At 41.2% G+C, this 20,417-nt stretch overlaps 1 long non-coding RNA gene across 1 annotated transcript; it reads left to right on the top strand.

Annotated features, from left to right (window-relative positions):
• Positions 1-14,011: 14,011 nt before the first annotated feature.
• Positions 14,012-19,984, top strand: LOC121659199. The gene is made up of 2 exons (XR_006014204.1): positions 14,012-14,687; positions 14,987-19,984. It is a non-coding gene; the product is annotated as an uncharacterized LOC121659199 (long non-coding RNA).
• Positions 19,985-20,417: the final 433 nt, after the last annotated feature.

Here is a 20,417-nt window from a genome sequence, read left to right as displayed (position 1 = left end):
AACCAACCTCCTCCGTACTGCACCTTCTTTCTTTAGTTTCAACACATTTTGGGAATGATCAATTCCTCTCTCACTCTTTTTTTCTCCTCTTCTGAATGTCCAACTCTCTTTTTTTCTTTTTTATTATTTTACATTTGCCTCTTGAGAAGGTAAAAAAATCCATGGACTGGTGAAGCATGAGGTTCTTTTTTGAACTGTTTTGAGAGGTGAGTATGACATAAATTAAATAATTACTTTCTCAAGTAAAATTGGCTCCCTTCTGACTGATTACTTTTTTGAAGCTACATTTCAATACAGCTCTGATCAGACCAACCGTTTTCCATTGCAGTATTTTTGCCTGTGTGTTATTTTAAGATTACCATTACCATGGGACTTGAATTCATTTGGAACTCATTAATAATCAGTATAATTCCCTTTCATTAGAAATCTCTTACTGGAGTAACTGCTTGTTGTGACAATTCCCACAAAGTCACCATCTTTGTAGAGATGCAGCTGGTGATGATGAAATAATATGTAACTTTGTATTAAACTAATATTCCCCAAAATAATAAAATGCCTTAACATATTCCATGCATAGTTAATAGGAGATCAGAAGGATGAAAGATACAGATAGGATCATTTTCTTGGATATCAGAATTCCCTTTTTTAATGTGGCACAGTAGAGGGATTTTATGTTGCATATATAGGCATCTTTCCCTGCACAGTGTATTTTTTTTGCCATGTATAATGGAACTCACAACACGAAATGCTGACAAAGCTGATGAAGACAGCATCCTTCCCAACAATAACACAATGGCTTGGCAGTTCATCATGTCTGAGGAGCAGATTTTGTAATCAAAGACATTGAAATCTTGTGAAAGGGAGGGTTAATAAAAAAAAAAAAATAGAACATTTCCTTCTTGGAGCATGGGCTGCAATCTCTGTTTTTCTCTAAATTTTCACTGATTGAATATACCTGTATTTTGACCCTCTTTACAAGTTAGTGTTTTTGTAGAAATACTTGTACCAGGCTAACAAAGCTGTGCACAAGTATTCATACAAGGGGTGTCAGTGTGTCACATTTCCCTGAACAATAACAGGCTGCAGAGTGGGAAGAAATTTTAAGCAGCTTTGAAAGAACATGGAACAATTCCTTTGTTTTGCATGTCTTCCATGTGTATAACTACTCTGCCATGTGCCAGAAAGCTAACACAATAGTTCAGCTAAATTTGGTGAGACTAAGAATTAAGAAAGACCCTTTTCTACAGCCACACTTCTGCTGCTAAGTTTTGAATTATTTTCTGGAAGACAAGGAGGAAAAGAGTAGTCAGCTCAAGTGGGTCTGGAAGCAAAACCCCTTATTTTAAGGAGAATGAGGACAGCAACAAGGACATGTCCTATGAGCAATTAATTCTCTGTTTTGCTGTCCAGCCTTGATCCTACGTCAAAGATGGGAAGTGTCTTGGGGCAAAAGTTTCTTTCAAATGTGTACAATTACTGGTGGCATTTCTGTTGCTACAGACCAGGCCTTTTTCCCGATAAGCTCCTGATTGTCTCTAAGAGTGTTTGAAGGATCTGCTTTCAAATTACTTCCCTCATTTCTTCTACCTCTGTGACTGGATGCAGTAGAAGGCTGCCATTCAGGATGCGACAGGAGGCTGCTATTCCTATTGGCTTTAAATGCTTGATCCATGGGAAAATAACATCCACTGCACTAGTGGCTGGACTAAAGTGGCAATGGCTCTGTGCCAGGCAGAAGGGCTGCAACTCATCTGCCCAAGGGTAATGCGGACAATTCTCTGCAAACTAGTCATCTAAACCACTCTTTAGCCCATAGCAATGAGTATTCTCTTTCTACAGGGGGCATTTTTACTGAGTTCATCTCAAATAACTGGGTTCCAGTTCCTCTTTCTGTGCCTTAGGGAAAACCTGGCTGACACCTTGGGTATGGGCAGCTGCCCTGTGAGAAGCACTGCCAAGAGAATTCAGTCCCATCCCTGATGATGGTGCCATGGACCTCCCTTAGCTTTTCAGCACGAGAAGACAAAGCTCCTGATAAAGCAAAGAGCTCCCTTAAACCCTTTCACAGCTCAGATGCATTGTGAGGAAAGAGACCTTCATCCTCCTAATGAGCAAATGTGTTCAAAGTAAACGCACTCCTTGAAGGGCGTTAATGCTTTCATCACCACTGGCTAATGAGCCTGAACTTGCACCTTGTACTAGATACTAATCAGATTCCTCTCTCTGTACTCTCTAAAGCACTGCAATTTGAGCTGCCAGCAGGCAGTGATGCTATTTAAAAATAACCGCACATGGGGGTTCTTATTCAATATTTCCGTCACAGGAGTTGGCAAAGGTCTAGTTCCAGGCAAGACTGGGGCTCATTTTAATATGCATTGCATTCTTAATTTCTTTTAAAGTTATTATTAACTTATTCCATTTACAAAATCAAATAAAAAGACTTTTAACTGAAGAGTTACTGTTTCTTGTATAATGTAATTTGATTTTTCTCTCCTCCAAATTTCAAATTACTTTATTCCTGTTCTTTTTTTTTTTAATCATTTGCATAATCTACAACACTTGCAGGACTTTCTTACTTTGCATAAATCAATTTCACTTCTTGTTCACTTCATCACTTTGAAGGGGATTCTTTTCTGCTTTACTGGACTTAAATTAATCCTCTGGAGAAAACAGTGTCATGACACGGCCAGCATCAAAATCTGCATAATGAAAGCAATTTTTTCCATTTAAATTGGCACTCAATAATATCACTGCTCATTAGCAGACTTTAGATCTTTTATTTCATTTTAAGTGAGGACAAGCATTCTTACCCTAATATGAGTTTCTTGCATAAGAATTTATTCAAAGACCTTTAAATTTATTGCAGTGTAAGTTAGGTGCCTAAATACCTTAAAAAACTAGCCTGTGTGATTTGTAGAGTATTAACACTGCTACAAAGACTAGCAGAATTTTCAGGCTTGATCAGAGTAGTGGTCTGTCTCATCTGGCTTCTCTCTGGGGTTAAAACTGATCTGAGAAGATGGTTGAATAATGGATAGATGTGGAATCACTTATGATGAAAGGGGAATTTCTGACTAATTCCAGGCACTCAGGAGATGCTTGGGCTGGTGATGATCTTAGATGAATCTTAATATGAAATCTGTACTGAAACTCTTGACTGAGAAAAGTGCTCAGTATAACCAAAGGAAAGCTTCAGAAAACAACAACAAAAAAAAAAGGTCTTAGCCTGGAAAGGGGTGAGATGCAAAATCTGTGTTCCTTGATTCCTTGGAACCAGCAGACAGCTGCAAAGCATCCACATCTGTTTCACTGGAAGTCTCCAGGGCTAGTTAGACTTCCAGGGTAGATGCCCTCACACCTTCCCACAGTCGGCAGGCTTTATCATTAATAATTCTGTATTTATCTTTCACAGTTTCAAAAGAAATATCTGTGTTTGGGGGAGGAGGGACACTTCTTGCCCTTGGGCCTGTAACACAGCTGCAGGATGGTGCAGGCTGAGCTCCCGTGCGCCTGCAGCCTTGCTCGGGCTCCAGCCCCTGGGGCTGCCCGTGGCTGGCTGGGCTCTGTGGCCTTGCTTCGGGCTCTGACACGCCTGTCGTGCTCCACTCAGCTCAGGCCTCGCCAGACAATGCTGCTCTTTAATGACTGCAGGCAATCTGGGCGCCACACTGGCCTTTTCCATTCTGCCCTGTCACAGCTCCTCGCAAAATACATGTGTTACTGGTTTTGGTCCAGGTGTCAAAAATAACATTCTCTTTCTTCTTAAGATGAAGATTATTTTCTTTACTTCACCTGCAACTCATTGTTTCCATTTGAATATTTTACAGGATCAAGTAGCAATGATGTCTGCTTGCCTTTTGTTAAGTTTCCTGCATTATGAATGAGATGTTGCTAAATACAATGATAAAGAGCATTTAAAGACTCGGAAGAAAATGTTGGTTCACCTATTTCTTCTGCATAAATGTGTATTTTCCAGTCATTGACTATTTCATTGTCATTGCTATGATGTAGAAGGAACACAACAGAATAAATTGAACACAGGAAGCCTCTGATAAGAAAATATGTGTTTCAGAAGCAGCATTGAAGGTTATATTTAATTTGGTAACATTTGTGAAAGACTTTTTAAAAATTATTTTCCTGGATGGTATGTATTATTCCAAAATACATGCCTTTGATTTTAGAAATTGTCAGAAGAAATGAATAATTTTCCCATACTTTTTAAATGTCTTGTCTGTCTTACATATTCAGTGCCAAATAAAAGATTCTGTTTATGCAAAATTTATTTATGCTAAAATCTGAAAATTATTTACATGCTAGAAAAGTGGAAGACATGGTGATCTTTTTTATTGCAAAACATATTAAAAACTTAACTTCTGTCTGACATATTTCAAAGTACACACTTCTGTTTTCTCTTCTGTCAGTCTTCCCCCAATTCCCTGATCTGCTGTGAAATAAACATAAGAGCAAAGAAACTGCTTTTGACCCTGGATCAGCATTATTTTCTAGTTCATTTATCAAAGTTTTTCAAATGAGATACCTTGGTTGGTCTGATGTACAACTGCATAGAATTAATTCTTTTTGGAAAATGTATCCTGTTTATCCCAGTATCTTTTGAGAGTTGCATTTGTGAAGGCACTTACATTTTCTGCACTCATTCATGGACAAGATGCCTAGAGCTGGGTCAAGAGGAGAAGAGTGGGGATAGTGACAGTCCATTGTTTGGACGCTGGGAGGCTGGAGAGGGGGAAGCTGAGTTTGGTTCCTTCACCCTGTGTTGTTTCAAAGCTTATGTTGCATTTCCTGGATGAAATGGATGGTGCCTGTAAAGGCAAGGTGTAACTTGGACCTAAATCTTCCATATCCTTGGTAATTGTGCCAAACCCTTGGCAAAAGAGAGTAGCCGTTTTACTGACAGGCAGCGACCTTGCTCAGCCTGTCATCCAAAGGGCTGAAAAGAATGTTGGTAAAGTATTTTATACACTGCACAGTACTGGCCTGTGGACAGAGCCACCTGCCAAAGACAGGCTGCTCTCTGATCAGCGTTTTTTTCCATCAGCCTTGAGCATCCTCCTGCTGACAGCATTATCACTAGGTGCTCCGGGTCCAGGCTGCTGTTTCCTTAGTCCCTAACCCTCTCCAAGCCTTGTACAACAGGGCTGGTGGTTCCCCTTCATGTCTGTACTTGAAATATTTAATTTCTCTGGATGGGAATTTTTTTCCTTCTACCAGCCCTTAGGTTTTCAGCCAGAAGAAAACCATTTGATCATTTTATGCCATTGTAAAGATCAGAACCCTTGGGGTGCAAGAAGCACATTATACTGCTAACCGTTAAAAATCCTACTGCAAAAAAGTTACAGACCTAGTAGAGCTGGAGGTCCTATGGTCAGGATGGAAACTCCCTGTCTCCCTGAGGTCAGCTGATCATAGCAGCTGGAAGCCAGAAAAAGATCCTGCTACACAGCAGTCACCAATCTCAGACCCCAATATTGTTTTCCTCCTTCTATTTGTATTAGGTTTTCAAATACAAGCAGAAAGCATGCTCTTTATCCCAGAAGTTTTCACTCTAACAGGTTGTTAATGAGCTATCAATTACTTATGCAAAAGGAAATACACACATACAAACACATAAAATACTCTTCCTTAGCTGAAGGTTTTCTGTGCATAAATGTTGGGAGCTTTACCTTCCTCACCTGGATCACTGGCCCTCCATACATCTTCATCTACAATCACTCTATTACAAGGTCTAGCATGTAACACTTGAAGAAAGACTGTATATCTGAGGATCACGGGCTCATGCTCTAATCTCATGCAGCATTGGCAGTTCTCTGGGTAAGTTGATATGTAGCACTTCTATGCTATTGAGCAGTCCCAGTGTATTAATCAATCATCAAGCCCTCTTGTGAGGCTCACTAGCTGTTAATCTTATTTCTAGAGGCACCGTCTCCTTCTTGACTGAGGATTCTTGAATTACAATGGCTAAAAAGCATTTCTGTCCATTCACAAGAGGACCAGAAGCTAAACTTTCTCCCATCCAGCCTTTGTCATTCACACAGTGAGGACTGATCATTGTCATGAGCTTGACCTCGTAATGAAATCAGTGACCTTGAAAGTGGCACAGGCAATACAAATCCTCTTGTTCACCCCAAGTTTAGAAGCCGTTTGCCTGACTCCTTTGATCAGCTTCCTCATGAATGAGGAGCCCCCAGCAAGACCTGCCTGAACCACTTAAATTGCTCCCTCCCATATGTCGCAGAAGAATCATTTGTGTGGCCCAGGAGGATCAGGACACAGATCACTAAGCTCAGTGCTTGGGCTGCTATGGATCCTTTTCTTTCCTCAGGCTCCTCTCCTACATTTCTCTGCATATTCCACTCCCCATTAACCCTGTAGTTGTCCCCGGGGCAGCCTCCAGCCTGGGGACTAGCATCCTCCTTCCATCCAATTTCCTTCCCTGGACCACCTCCTTCTCTGCCACCTACCAGAGCTCCCTAAGCACAGGCTGGGCTGCCTGAGCAGAGCAGCACACAGAGGTGCTGGTAGTGGAAGTAAAAACCAACAGTAAAACAGGATAGAGGGCAATGTAGAAATGTGAAGAAATGTAAAAGCGTAAAACAGTACAGAAAGGAGATTTTTATTTTTTAAATGAGTTGTTTTTTTCCTGCGTGTGCGTGTATACACATTTGTGTGTGTGACTCAACCACGTCCAACAAGCTTAACATGCTGGAATTATCCTGTCTGCTAAGGGTTAAAGTATTTATGAACTTGTTAAGAGACGGGAACATTATGCACTGTTCACAATGTTTAATTTTAACTGCCATGCTAGAGAGAATCTTTGATTACATTATCAGATTATTCTCATTGAATGTTAGTTGTTGTATCTTTTTTTTTGACAGTGCTATTTCTGTGTTAGAAAAGATATTCCTCCTAACTGACTGGAAATGGAGGATACTAATTAGCCAGGCTTTTCATGCAGAGGATTTCAGCTGCTGAAATCCTAGGCCCATATAGGGTTAAATGTCAGTCTAGAAGATTAATGACTTAACTGAGAACATTTTATCACAGATACAGAAAATAAATCCCTTTCCCAGATAGTCACAGACCGTGTGTACCACTGAGGAAGAGAACTGTGCAAACCAATAAAACCTGACTGCTCCTGCACCAGCAAACAGCAGCGATAAGACAAAAATCATTACGAGGATCAAAGTCGCTGAGCTCCTTGCCTAGCGCTGATGCTGCGGGGCTGAAATACGAGGTGTGCTGCCTACCTGGGGTGACATTCTCCATAGGAGCTCAGAGCCTGTGCCCTCACCTGGCTTTCTCAGCACAGGAAAGGAGGGATATGTGCTTTAATGCCAGGTTTATGTGAATCAGAGTATCTTGTGCTGCTGCACAACAGCTCTGAATTAAGCCTTGGGTATCTGGTTTTTCAAATCTCCAATTTCTCCTCCTTCCTTAAAAGTACAGAATCTTCCCATCATCCCACCTTTCCCCACATGCTTTCCCTTCCTTATATGATTCAACATAGGTGGCTGTGACTATAATAAGATGCAGCCAATGATGCACCTACTGACAGTCAGTGGCATCCATAGAACATGCAGGAGCAAAATGAACAGAAATCTCTCCTGGAGCACAGACATTTAGCAGTGACAAGAACAGTGCACTGAATATAACACAAACGTTTGGCTGAAGGAGTTTTAAGGCTTGCTTGCCTGCAGGTAAGGAAATTCATTTGATGTTTAGATTAGGTTCGTGTCTGCACACTGTAAGTACAGATTTAGTGGCTTTTTGGCCAGAAATGAAATCAAAGATGCTCAAACCCACCACCTTTGAAATGTAATATTTTCCAGGACTAAATCCTTAAGGTTTTAATTGTTAAACAGTCTAAAGTTTGTCTTGATGAGGACAGAAAAATAGCACTCCTTCACTCACAGAAAAATGTGTCTTGGCTGGGTGGGTGACTACTCTAAAACTACTGCCTCACTCTGAACATTGACTTGTTCAGGGGGAAAAGTGTATAAAAATAAATCCTTCAGGGCAAGAATTGAATCATCTCACATTAAACTTTCAATTTTTCAATGCAAGACTGCTCTATAATTTTGCAAAAGGGACTTTCAGTAGTAGGAGCCATCTTTACTCTAGCAAGATTCCTCAAGGAAAGCCCTGTACACCAATACCACAGACATATACAAAACACCCACCTACTTCAAAAATATTTGCAAAAATCTGCAAAAATGAGGCACTGAAGAGACAGTGTGACAGTTATTTGTACAACTTGAATTCCACTTGCATGACTTTTGTGGCACAGTCTTACACAACTTTCTCACTTGGTCTTCTGCAGTATGAAAAGCATGGGAGAAGGTAAGGCACTTGCTGAGAAGGAGGTCAATATTTTATTTTATTTCCTTTTTTCTCCAGTTTTTAGCCCCAGGCTTTGTCTATTGCAGAAGTTTCAAACCAGTTCTGATCTATTTTCCCCTGGCCTTTTCTCTAGCCTTATTATTACTTCTGAATATTTCAGGTGCTGGTTTAGTTGCACTTCCTTGTAGATGTTGCCTCTACAGTGGGTGGAGGGTTGAGGCACTGGGAGATGAAGGTCAGGGTGGACCTATTTTCCCTTGAGCAGCATGCAGAAGAGTAGGTTAACTGTTCAGGACATGTACTTCAGCTGCAGGTGTTGTAATAGAGGGGAAATGAAAAGGAAGAGCTCCAGGATCATCCCATAGAAAAAGGGGAATGTCAGATACTTGGCAGTAGGCTGAAGTGACTGGACTTTGCAGTGATGGAGGAAAATAATGGAAAGCTGATTCATGAATAGCCAGACTCCAGGTGGTAGTGCTGCGTTATGGAGCGCCTGGAACAGAAGCTCTGCCTGGATGCTCTGGGGAGCTCCAGGCTGGGCCAAGTCAGAGGGATTTAATCTGTCCCAGTTCCATGTATGGATTTTGCTTCCCAAGAACAAAGCCTGTGCAAGAAGACTTGCCCCACCACGCAGCCCAGCACAGCTGCCTGTTCCTGTCACCGCTGGAGGATCTCCTCATCAGGTCCCACCAACGGGAGAGCTGCACTGCAAGGGGTCAAGGGGTAGCATCACCTTGTGTGGGGAGGGCTCCTGCTGGGAATTTGAATCCTAATTTTCCTATACTGTTCCCTGAAGTAATGAGCTGCAGGAAGGAATTTTCTTTTTATAGAAAGTTACACAAAGGAACCACACAAGTTCTTTGGTTCTGTCTTTGCATCCCAAAATACACAACTTTCTTCTTGATACTGTATGATCTTCAGTTACCATACAAAAATAAATTATTTGCAGGAGAATGTGGGCAAGCTTGAAACTTATTTATCATCCAACCATTATAATGTGGTTGATGATCAAACAACCTGTGAAGCTGAGATAATTTTCTTCATCTTCAAGTAGCCACTGGAAAGCCTCATTACATGCCTGAAGTTGCATTGCTTAGCAACAACATTTCAGAAATTCAAGTTATCAGCATGATCACTAATAAGACGGTAAGCTGCAAAAGAATCCTGAATAAACTAGATTCATTTGCATTTCAAAATAAATGAGAGTAAATGTCAGATTGTGTTCTGGAGTATATGAACTCTTCTTAGCACAGATATATTGCGTTTACTCAAGCATTTGTACAGTAGACACAAATGTGAAATGTTTCTAAAATTTTGTGAATGCAGGATGTCTTTGGGCTCCAGATATTTTACCACTCTTCAACTGTTAACTGTAGCTCAAGAAGCCTGCTATTGGTAAAACATGCTGTCAAAGTGCGGCACACACAAGAACAATTAGAAGTGTTATTTTCCATGACAGGACAGGAATATGAATGAGGATAAAGATACAATTAACATGTTGCAGTGTACAGGATCCATAAAACCATAGTTTTGGGAACACTTTTTTTAATTTTACAGTTCCTCAGGGAACAGATTTGTTAAATGCCATATGCAAACTTCTCATGGCCTCTGTGTCAAAATGTAGACACATAAGAGCGGCATGGTTCACAAATCCAGAGTAAATCTGGGATGTATCTGTAGCCCCAGATTTCTGGTGAAACATACAGAAAACAGAGTTGTGGGAGTGTTGAGTGAATGTGAAGTGAACAATAACCCAATATTATTGGTGACATGTTGCCTTTCTCTGACCTGGTCGTGGTATTGATCAGCAACCAAGACCAAAGTACCGGTCAGTGATCATGAAGTTGGTTTGAACTTGTTCTCATTTTGTCTCTAGAGAACTGATCTTGAAACACTTCCTTCATTTATTCACCCACAGAAACATTATTTGGGGGAGAAACCCCATTTATTGCTGGTCCTTTATGGACAAGCCCCACGTACCTTGAGGGCAGAGAAGGTCTTACCTACCTACTTGTAGTTAGTAGGCTCCTTCTCTAGTCAGCATGCGTATGGATATTTAGGCACTTCCAAAGGATGCCACATCCCATTGGTGTGAAACTTTGTCTGCAGAGGAAGCCCTCCCAGCCAGCTTTGACTCATTGCTTCAAAATGCACACACTGAACTAAAGGAGAGGACCTTTTTTTTCTAAGAATACCACTGGGACAAAGTTAGATATTGGAGTTAGATGTTTCCTGCTCCACTTTCTCCCAAGAAAAGAACAAGGCTCATCCTCCAGGCTTTCTTTTAGTATTAGTTGCCAGCAAACAAAGACAAATTTGAAACCAAGTTTTCTCAAGTCTAGAGGTCATTCAGTGGGAGATCTCTTTCCCTGCAAGGGGAGAAAATGACAGGCAAACATATCTGAAAGGGAGAAAAAGAGCTTGACCTTGCAAAAAAGCCAGAGGTGAGGCTGTTTGGATACTTCAAGAATATGAAGATGCCAAGCTTAAATGCCACACTTCTTTCAAAGACTGTTTTGAAAACATTTTTTGTACAGTATGGAATTATTGGTTTGCTGTAGTATTCAGGTCTTTTCCAAACTAAAGATCTAGTCTACAGTTATTTCACCCTGCAAGCAGTTATTATTTTAATTTTATATTTTAAGAAGGAAAATAAATGCATGTGAAATGGTATTCCACTTTATTTCAAACCCTAACATTGGAAATTGTTTGGAAAATGCTGTAATTTTGAAAACTGTGAAACCCTTTGTATTTTGACACCCACACAGCACTTCTGGCCTACAAAATAAGGTAAGAATGGAAAATAGATCATTCTAAACTTCAGTCATGTTTAATGCTGAAAATAAAACATGTAGACAACCTTATAATTCTTATAAATAATGATTCCAGGGTCCAGAGCAATAAATTTGAAAACTGCGGTTTATGATAATGTATTCTGCAGTGACAGTAGAAAAATAGGTCATCATTTTGAAAAGGAGAGAAGCTATCTGTCATGTTGAACACACTAACAGGAAATCTGAAGTAGTTTCAGGGGCAGTTAGTCCAAGATATTGCTCCTCTGACCCCCATATCCCCAAGCACAACATGTGAGTGAAGAGTTTGTGGCCTCCACTGTGCAGGCAGAGTTACTGCATGTGTCCACCTCAAGGCTTGTTATGTCTGGTGTTAAAGAGTCCATCTATCTGTACATCTGTATCACAGATTATCAATCTGGGTGCCATTACCAAACTACATAAATTTTACTGTAAAAAAAAAGGCAAAAAGAAGGAGGAAAAAAATGAAACTGAAGAAATATGTTTAAAGAACTGGAGTGACTGTCCCTAGCTGTGTGAAAGGCATGGTCAGCTGCAAGTTCCTGCAAGGTACAAGCTACCAAAGAACAGTGAATCATGTTTTATGTTAAACACAGTTGCCCCCATAGGTCTAATCTGCCTAATTTTCTGGCATGTAACTAAAACTTTAGTGGCTGGACTTCAACAAAAACCTGTGGATTACAAGGAAAAGTGTGTTCAAACTGTACCTCTCCACTAGCACTAGGTGATGGTCAAGTCTCTGGCAGAATCTGGTTTTACCTTTGTTTCCAAGTCTCAAGGATACATTTATCCCTGTAGGTTTACGGAGTGGGGGAGGGGGGAGGTTCAGTTCCACACAACTAGGTCAGGATACTGTGCTATAATAAATATATAGCACAGGAGTCTGTGCTATAATAAATATTTGACACAAATCTTTTTCTAGCCAGACAAAGGCAAAGTTTTCTTCACCTAATTTGCTTTCCAAATTGTCAGTGTCTGATTCAGTGTTGTCTGACACTTTATTTTTTCTTTGATAATTGATTTATGTCCTGTACATTTTATCATTAAGTTAAAAAAGAGGAATTCACTAAATCTCATTTTATTATATTTTTGTTTTACTTTTTCCCCTTCCACACTCCCTTTTCAGCAGACAAAATCATCCTCAGCCTTCTCTTTGCTTTCAGCCTTGTTTATCATCTTTACTCGGTGTTCCTGAAAGTGCACTGCTTATTCAGTATCTCAGGAATAGTCTTCTTCTGCACTGATCTCTGCATAAACTCACAGTAATTGGCCTCCAGCAGCAAATTTAAGAAGTTTGTGGAAAATCTTGCATTTCAACACTAATTTTGAAATAAAAAAGTTAGTAGCAAAGTCAAGTAAGAGACATTTGTTACAAAAGTAAATAAACTGATTTGTCTTTAGCTGACTTTGCATCAAATAGATGCCAATAAAAGGTCCAATAATAAATGTGCATCATAAAAATTTTACTTGAAACATTGAAAAGGACACTTTTGACCAGAAAAGAGGGGCCTCTGCTCACAAGCACTGAAAATCTAAAGGTTGGTTGTCTCAGCCAGTACTTGGGACTTTTCTTGTAAGCAGCCTTGAGCAAAGAGTGCTTCCAGAGCACAATTCCATGCCCTAGTCCTGGATATTTTTTTTCTGTAGAACAGTGTCTGCACTCCTCCTTGAAATGAAATATCTGATGTCTGTTTCATGCATTCCATTAGCTCCTTCTGTGTAAAGATATGTATTAAGAGTCCGAAGATATTCTCACAAAGCTCACCTGGGAGGAATTTCCAATCAAATTTATAGAGGTAATATTGCTGAAAAGAGAGGCCCATCATACAGTGGGATTGTGCTATGCCTGAGTCATGCTCTTGGTTAGCCCTGGGGATATCGGTGAGTGAAAGGCTGGACATGACCTGGCAATGTGCACTCACATTTCCTCCAAGGAGGAAAACAGGCAGGTGCACTGGTCTTTCATAATGGGAAAACCCAAAGGAGGAAAGAATTGGAGGAAAGAAATCCCTGAGAGCTGACCTGTCAGAGACTTCTATGTCCTCTCAGTCTTGCAGTGGGAAGGAAACAGGACTTATTAAGTCTGGGAATTCCTTACCCCAGGCAGTAACAGCAGCCTATTTGGCATTATGGATTTATAGATAGGTAGATAGTATTTTTCACAGATCCAAAATGGACATTGTGAGATTTCGAATTTCTTAGTATCTGGTCTTCAGATATTCTAGAGGAGCAGAATTCACTCCAACTTTTATTAGCTCAGCTTTACTCAGATCTATTTAAAAGTTAAGTTATAGAAATTTCTCATTATATGATATACAGTAGTACATGGTTACCATTACAGTATCATAAAAATCAATATTTACTACTTTACATCAACATCATCTTGGTTAGATTGGGAGTGTGAATACTTAAGTATGGAACTGGGCAGCTGAGACCGGATATAAAAATCCATTTGGGTTTGAAGGAAGTTGTTATCAATGCCCAAAGAGCTTAACACAGGATTACCTCATATTTTTCATTCAAAAGCTATACTAGACTGCTCTGTGGTGGACCTGAAGAGAGCAAGCTGCTAATAATTTTCATTTGGACTGTTTTCTCATGGCTATCTTGTGGTCTGACTAATAGGACCCCCAGGGATTTTGGTGTTATTGCATGGATTTCCCACACACTATATGGTATGGGTTTGATTTTTTCCAGAGTGCAGATGGTTTTAGTTGTTAATCTCTGCAGATTCCTGCTGACCTCTTGTACGTGCATGGTTCTCTCCTGAAGAGGTGTTTCAATCTGCCTTGTCTGTCATTCCTCTTGCAGCAACTGGAAAATGTTTTCAGTCATTCTGGAAATTGCCTTTTAGTGGTGGGCTCAGTCGCAAGAAAATAAGAATCTCCTCCTTGTTTTCTTTTGTTTTTCCCAGGGAATGCAGTTCCTGACCAGTAAGAATATTAATAAAGGTTGTGGGAGGTGGTGGTGTAGGGCACAAAAATACTTCAGAAAATGTATAGTTCCTACTTTAGCAGTTGGTATGTTCTTGGTTTCCACCTTACTCTGTTTCTCTCACAAATAAACTATACTTCTTCATTTATCTTTTACCGAAGACTAAAATTCACTTTCTGTATCATTTCTAGACACACTTTTGGGGAGCAGGGTAAGGGAGCATACTTCCTTTGCTCACAAGAAGGTATTTTAAGCCTTTTGCTGCAAAATAATTATTCAGGTAGCTCCCCAGGAGCAATGTTTATCTTCCCATATTCCCCAGACACAGACAACCTTTTACTATTTCACATGGGAGACTCTTGAGCTCCATCTTCTGGAAAATGTGGGACAAGCTTGTTTTTCCGAGCTGGTTCCCGTGAAAGCTGGGCGGGTTTGGGGCAGTGGCCAGCAGAGCACTGCAGGGCAGATGTGCCCAGGCTGCCACCCAAGGCGAACATCCCCCTTGCACCTCCTTTTCCCGCGTTCTGGAAGGGGAACCAAAGCTTTTGCAAGACATTTGGAAAATACAGGGACAGTTCCAAGGTAGGTACCACCCAACAGATCTCTTGGGCTACAAGCTTTTGTGATTATTTTGATATTGCGTCATTACTGTGTCAATTAACAATTGTGTCATGGCTGGGTGGAATTGGCCTCGCACACACATTACTCTCAGTTTGAACATGGGCATTAACATGTTTACTCAAGCCAAATGTGAGCATACATAAACATCTTTAATGGTGTTTTTCAGCCTGTTGGATGCTTTCCACGTTTTGGCTTCACTGAGGTACAGGTGATTTAAGCATTCCTGGCTGGCACTGACAGGCTGTTTCTCTTTGTTACAGGAGAGGCTGAATCAACACTTCACATGATGCTCTTACCTTGATCTCCCTTACTCAGCAACCCGACTTTTTGTGCTGATTTCAAAGCCACATGATCAATTGTAAGAATTCCCCTTTGTTTTTTCTGGACCATTCCTCCTAGACCAGAGTGAATGCAGCCTCCCTCCAACCCTGCCCTGAAACACTGCACAGATGAGCAGTCCAGGCTGAAATGCTGGCACAAGCTTTGCCACAGCGTGCTCCCTCAGGGACCACTGCACCATCAACCCTGAGCCAGAGGGAAGCAGGGGGAAGGTGGTCTCCAGGGAATCCTGAGTGTGCTCTGGTGCCAGCTGGTTGTTAAAATTGTTTTTGCTGATTCTGTCCCAGAGAGGGATGTTGAAGCAGGACTGTCCTCCTCATGCACATGAGGGCCAGCACATGCTGAGGTACAGGGTCGGCACCCAGGGATCCTCTGGCATTTGAGCATTTTTGCTGCATGGCACTGGGTGTCTGGGGATCCTTTGCCCCCTGTGCACTCCACAGGGCCACAGCTGTAGTATTGCATGGGAACACAGTTGCAGTAGTGCAAGGAGCACAGGGTCTGAGGGGAGTGAGAAAAACCAGGAGATTTGGTGAAAACTTCTCGTGCTCTTCAGCAATAAACTCAGTCCTCCCTTGGGGCATGCCTGGAGAAATGCACTATCATTGCTATAGCGCCCAGAGGCACCAAAACTTAAGAAAGGCACATCAAAAAGAGATGGTTATTGCCCAGAAGAACAGGATGAAAGCTGGACATAATATGGGCATCTGTAGGTAGAGAGAGGTTAGGTCCCTAAATTAAGGCTGTTTAGGAAAGGGCAAATTTTAATTTTAAACACTTGACTTTCACAGGAGATGGGTGGGATCAGGAAGGAAACTTAATGCCTTTAAAAGAAGTATGTATCCAAAATTCCACTGAATCCAAGAAAAATTTAGATTACTGTGGATGCCATGTAATCCAATCTGCTATTCAAACCAGAGTCAGCTTCAAAGTTACATAGGGATCCGAAGGTTGTCCGGGACATTGTTTAGTGAAGTGTGGCAAATCTTCAGGGTTGCAGAGGCTGCACCCTGCCTGGGCCCTGTTTCCAGCATGTGACCCCCTCATTGAGACTTCTGTTTTCCCATTTCCCCCATACGTGGATGGAAAGTCCCTTGCTGCATCTTGTGACTGTTATCTCTGGTCCTATCATGGTACGTGTCTGTCTATCTGTATTTCCTCTGGCCCACTGCTAATTTGTAACTTAGTTTCAGAAAGCGTTCTTCATGCAGAGGAGAGCAGTGGAGAAGTCACAGTAGCTGAGTAACAGCTGCAGAGTCATCTTCAAATGTTTTGTTCCCTTCATCTAATTCTGGGAAAAAAAAGGAACCGAAACAGAAAGAAGCAGCGCTTTTACTGCCTGAATGTCAACAGCAATAACATTTAAGCTTATCATCACCCTCAGAATAATTCAGTAATTTTTACTCTCAACACCACCATTACAATATTATGTAATAATACCAATCACCAACCTGGGGGAACTAAAGCTCTTCTGATACAGAGTGCTGACACTTGATCTGATACTAGAAAATCCTCTTTTATTGCCATGACTTGAACTCTTCATGAACACACATGACTTCCAGGAGAAATCAGGGTGCCACTGGGCCCCTGGTTATCACACATTTAACTTTGAATAGGTGCCCACTCTATTTATATTGTGTGCATTATTCTGATTTAGTGTGATCAAGTTGTCTTATGGCAGAAATAGAAGAGAAATACCTGGAGTTATGTCTGAAGGCTAAAATGAAGGTAGGCTTTTGCGAAGAGTTCATTGACTGCATGGATACAAAAATCCTGTACTGAACAAGTGCTGGATGCCTGCAAAAGAATTAACCCTTTCTGACAAATAATCTCTGCATTGCAAATACCACAAAATTTTCCTCTCAAAGAAGGGAAGGAAAAGAGAAAAAGAACGTGGGTCTTTACAAATACTGTTACACTTTGACATTACTGACATGAAATTATTGAAAGTTCTAAGCCCTTACAAGAAAGGGGAAATCAAATTTGTCTGAGAACTGAGATGAAAAACACATTTTCTCTTTTCAATCAACAAAATGCAAGGAGTGAATTTTCCTTCCTCCCAATTTTTGGCAACATTCTCCCAAATTAGGAGCACTTAAGATGATCAACATCTGCACAAATTATTCTTGGTCCCCCAAGGCTTTCCTCTAAGGCTTCCCTTCCCACAGGACAAGCTGCAAGCACCTGGGCAGGGGAATGTGGGTCAGTGCTGGAGGAGAAAGGTAACCTTTCTAGAGATGCTAGAACAAGGGGTCTCATGTCCTGCTTCATTCAGTCTTGTCTTTGGGGCTCTTAGTGTTGGCTAAGTGTACGTGTGCAGCCCTGGCATGTGGTATGGCCTGTGAGCACAACCATACCAGAAATGTTATTAACAAAATGTTCTTATATCCCCAGCACCCTCAGGACAATCAGATAAGTGAAGTCCCGGACAAAATGTTGGTTGAAGGAAGAGATGAGAGCACTCTTCCCCTCTCTGTAAAGTACCCAGCAGAGGGTGCAGTCATCTACCTACCCTATGTGCACCTACACAGAAAGATTGATTACCTGAGGAGGGCCATGCAACACCTCTTCTATGAAGACAGACTGGGAGAGCTGGGATTGTTCAGCCTGGAGAAGAGAAGGCTCTGGGCAGACCTTAGAGCGCCTTCCAGTACCTAAAGGGGCTACAAGAGAGCTGGAGAGGGACTTTATACAAGAGCAGGTAATGATAGGACAAGAGGCAATGGCTTTAAACTGAAAGAGGGTAGGTTTAGATTAGATATTAGGAAGAAATGTGAAGATGGTGAGGCATTGGAACAGGTTGTCCAGAGAAGTTGTGGATACTCCCTCCCCAGAAATGTTCAAGGATAAGGCTTTGAGCAACCTGGTCTAGTTGGAGGTGTCTCTGCCACCACAGGGGGTTTGGACTTGGATGACCTTTAAAATTCCCTTCCAACCCAAACCATTCTGTGATTTTATGATTAGACTCCTTTAGTAAAATAATAGCAGTGTCCCAAATAAAATAGAAGTTTTCTTTTTCCTTCTAAAAGGCACGATGTTTCTCAAGAGCTCAGGGAATGCTAACTGATTAGAAGTGTCTGGAAGTAGAGCTGGGAAGGGCAGCCAGTGGAGGGTGAAAGGGAGAGGAAGAAAAGCATTGTGGCCTTGGGGTGAGGTGGGATGGCCCCAGTAGAAGACAGACCTGCAGAAGCAGTGGGGCCAGGGGCTGGAAACTTGGGAAGAGGGAGATTGTCTTCTGTGGCCTGTCCTGAGGGAATCATGGCTCCCACATTCCCCACAGGTAGTGGGATGGTCTCAGGTGGAGGGCAGCCTGGGGAGGACTTGCTCCTCCAAGGAACTTCCTCTCCTACAGAACTCTGGGTTCCCATAATGGAAACCAGAGGAACTTTAACCCCTCTGTGTTGTCTTTCCCGTGCCATCCACAGTCTACAAAGTAGCTCAGGCCCTGCCCTCTCTCCCTGCAAAGAAAACAAGATGAAAGCCGCAGCCGAGAGTGCTGCTGGCATTATCCTTCCCACCACAGTTTCCTCTCTTCTTTTAAAAAGTGGTGCCTGCTGAGGGTCCAGGCATCCCTGTCCAAGGCTTCCCTCCTCACCACACTTCACACAGCATTTCAGATGGGTCAGGCAGGAAATGTGCTGTTTGCTGCAGTAAAGCAGCCAGGAATATAGATTTTTCTAGCCCTTTGAGGTGGTTTTAATTCATTTCCATTACTTTCCCACAGCAGAGGCAGGATTGCTTCCCTTGTGAATGCAGAGGTTTTCTACCTGTGTGGCCTTGATCACTTCTAAACTCAAGCACTTTGGCAAGGAAAAGGTGAAAAACACATTTTCTTTTCCCCACAGCATGAATCTACCAGTGTTTGCTTTTCCGGAAGCCAATATATCCAAAGGAAGACAGGTTTTTAAAACCTGAAAAGTTGGAAATGAAGGCTCCTTGCCTTTTCATTTCTAGTGCACAGAAATACTCTCCATCAGTGATGAATAAAGTCCACATGGAATTTCAGCCAGTGGCTTAGGTAAAATTTCTTCACCCAGATCTTAGCTGGTGTAAACATTCCTGCTTAAACCTGGGTCAGAAGTCTGAAGGGTCAGGAACAATAAAAATAAAACATCTAGACAGACCACAAATATATATTGCTCCTTCTCCCCACTTTTTTTTTTTTTTTTTTTTTTTTTTTTTTGGAAAATAATTTTAAGAAAAAAAGTGAAAAAACTGCAGTGTAAAAGAAAACTCCTTTTTTGCATTGTTTGTGGCTTGCTGGCCTGGAAGTGCCCTGGGAAGTGCACTGCAGTGGTGATGCTGTCCCCTAACACATGTTTCTTTCAGCTATGTACAAGTTGTCTTCCTGACTTCAGAGCTCTGTTCCCCAAAGGCACTTTCTCTTTTGCCTAATCATCTCTTTCAATTACTATCTTTGTTTGCTTTACCTATATTTTTCTCCTTTCTTCTTTGCTGGTTTTTGCAGTAAATTAGTGTGCATGCTTTCCATTACATATATCATTTCAAACACAGAAATTTTCAATTCATTTTGTATATCCTAAATCTACTTGAGAAGCATCATGCCACACTTGAAATCCCATTTTTTGTGACATTCAGAAGCAACATCAGCAGTTTCAGCTACAATCCATTTAATTACTTTTTCTTCGATTAAGACAAATTTATTTCCCAGAGTTACGTGTTTGCACAAAAATACAAAGTACAGAAAAATCCTAAATCAACAAAATGACACTGGTTTTGAAAATTACCCTGGCTGCAAATATTTACCACTTGAACATCTGTCAGAGCTGTATGTCCTAGAAACATTTATACTGAGTTTTATCCTAATGCAGATGGAAGGAAAAGAGAGAGATGGAGCTTAGAGGCAAAATTACACAGCATAAGAAACACAATCTAATAGAGTGTCTAACGTACATGGATATTAATCTCCTGCTCTTTCATAAATAATGTTCAAGGTTTCCTCTGTAATTCATTTGGGTTTTTTTAAGTTTCCTTCCTCTGTTGCCTCAGTTCAAGAGGTTCAAGAAAAAAGAGATGCTGGTAAATTTCTGAACATAATTTCAAATAGAGATAAAATGGATATTTTTTTTTACAGGGGAGCCCAGATACCAGGCAAACTCAATATTACTTTTTATATGGAAAATTCCACAACAATTCAAGAACATGTGTGCACACCTGGGAATCCCAATCTGTATTGGCTCATCCCAAATGATCCAGCTGTTATCCAGCTGACAGCCTTCTCTTGAGGTGCAAACTTTAACTTCAGTTTCTATGGCCAGAATACCAAATGAGTGAAGAGCTTTCAGCTCATGTTGTAAATGCAGTGTGCTCTCAACAAACATTTTGAAAAGA

This window comes from Corvus kubaryi, unplaced genomic scaffold, assembly GCF_017639235.1.
Source record: "Corvus kubaryi isolate FWS band 111438036 unplaced genomic scaffold, C.kubaryi_AGA036_p1.0 split3-73, whole genome shotgun sequence".
Classification (NCBI taxonomy): domain Eukaryota; kingdom Metazoa; phylum Chordata; class Aves; order Passeriformes; family Corvidae; genus Corvus; species Corvus kubaryi.
This window is presented reverse-complemented; position numbering and strand designations above follow the sequence as displayed.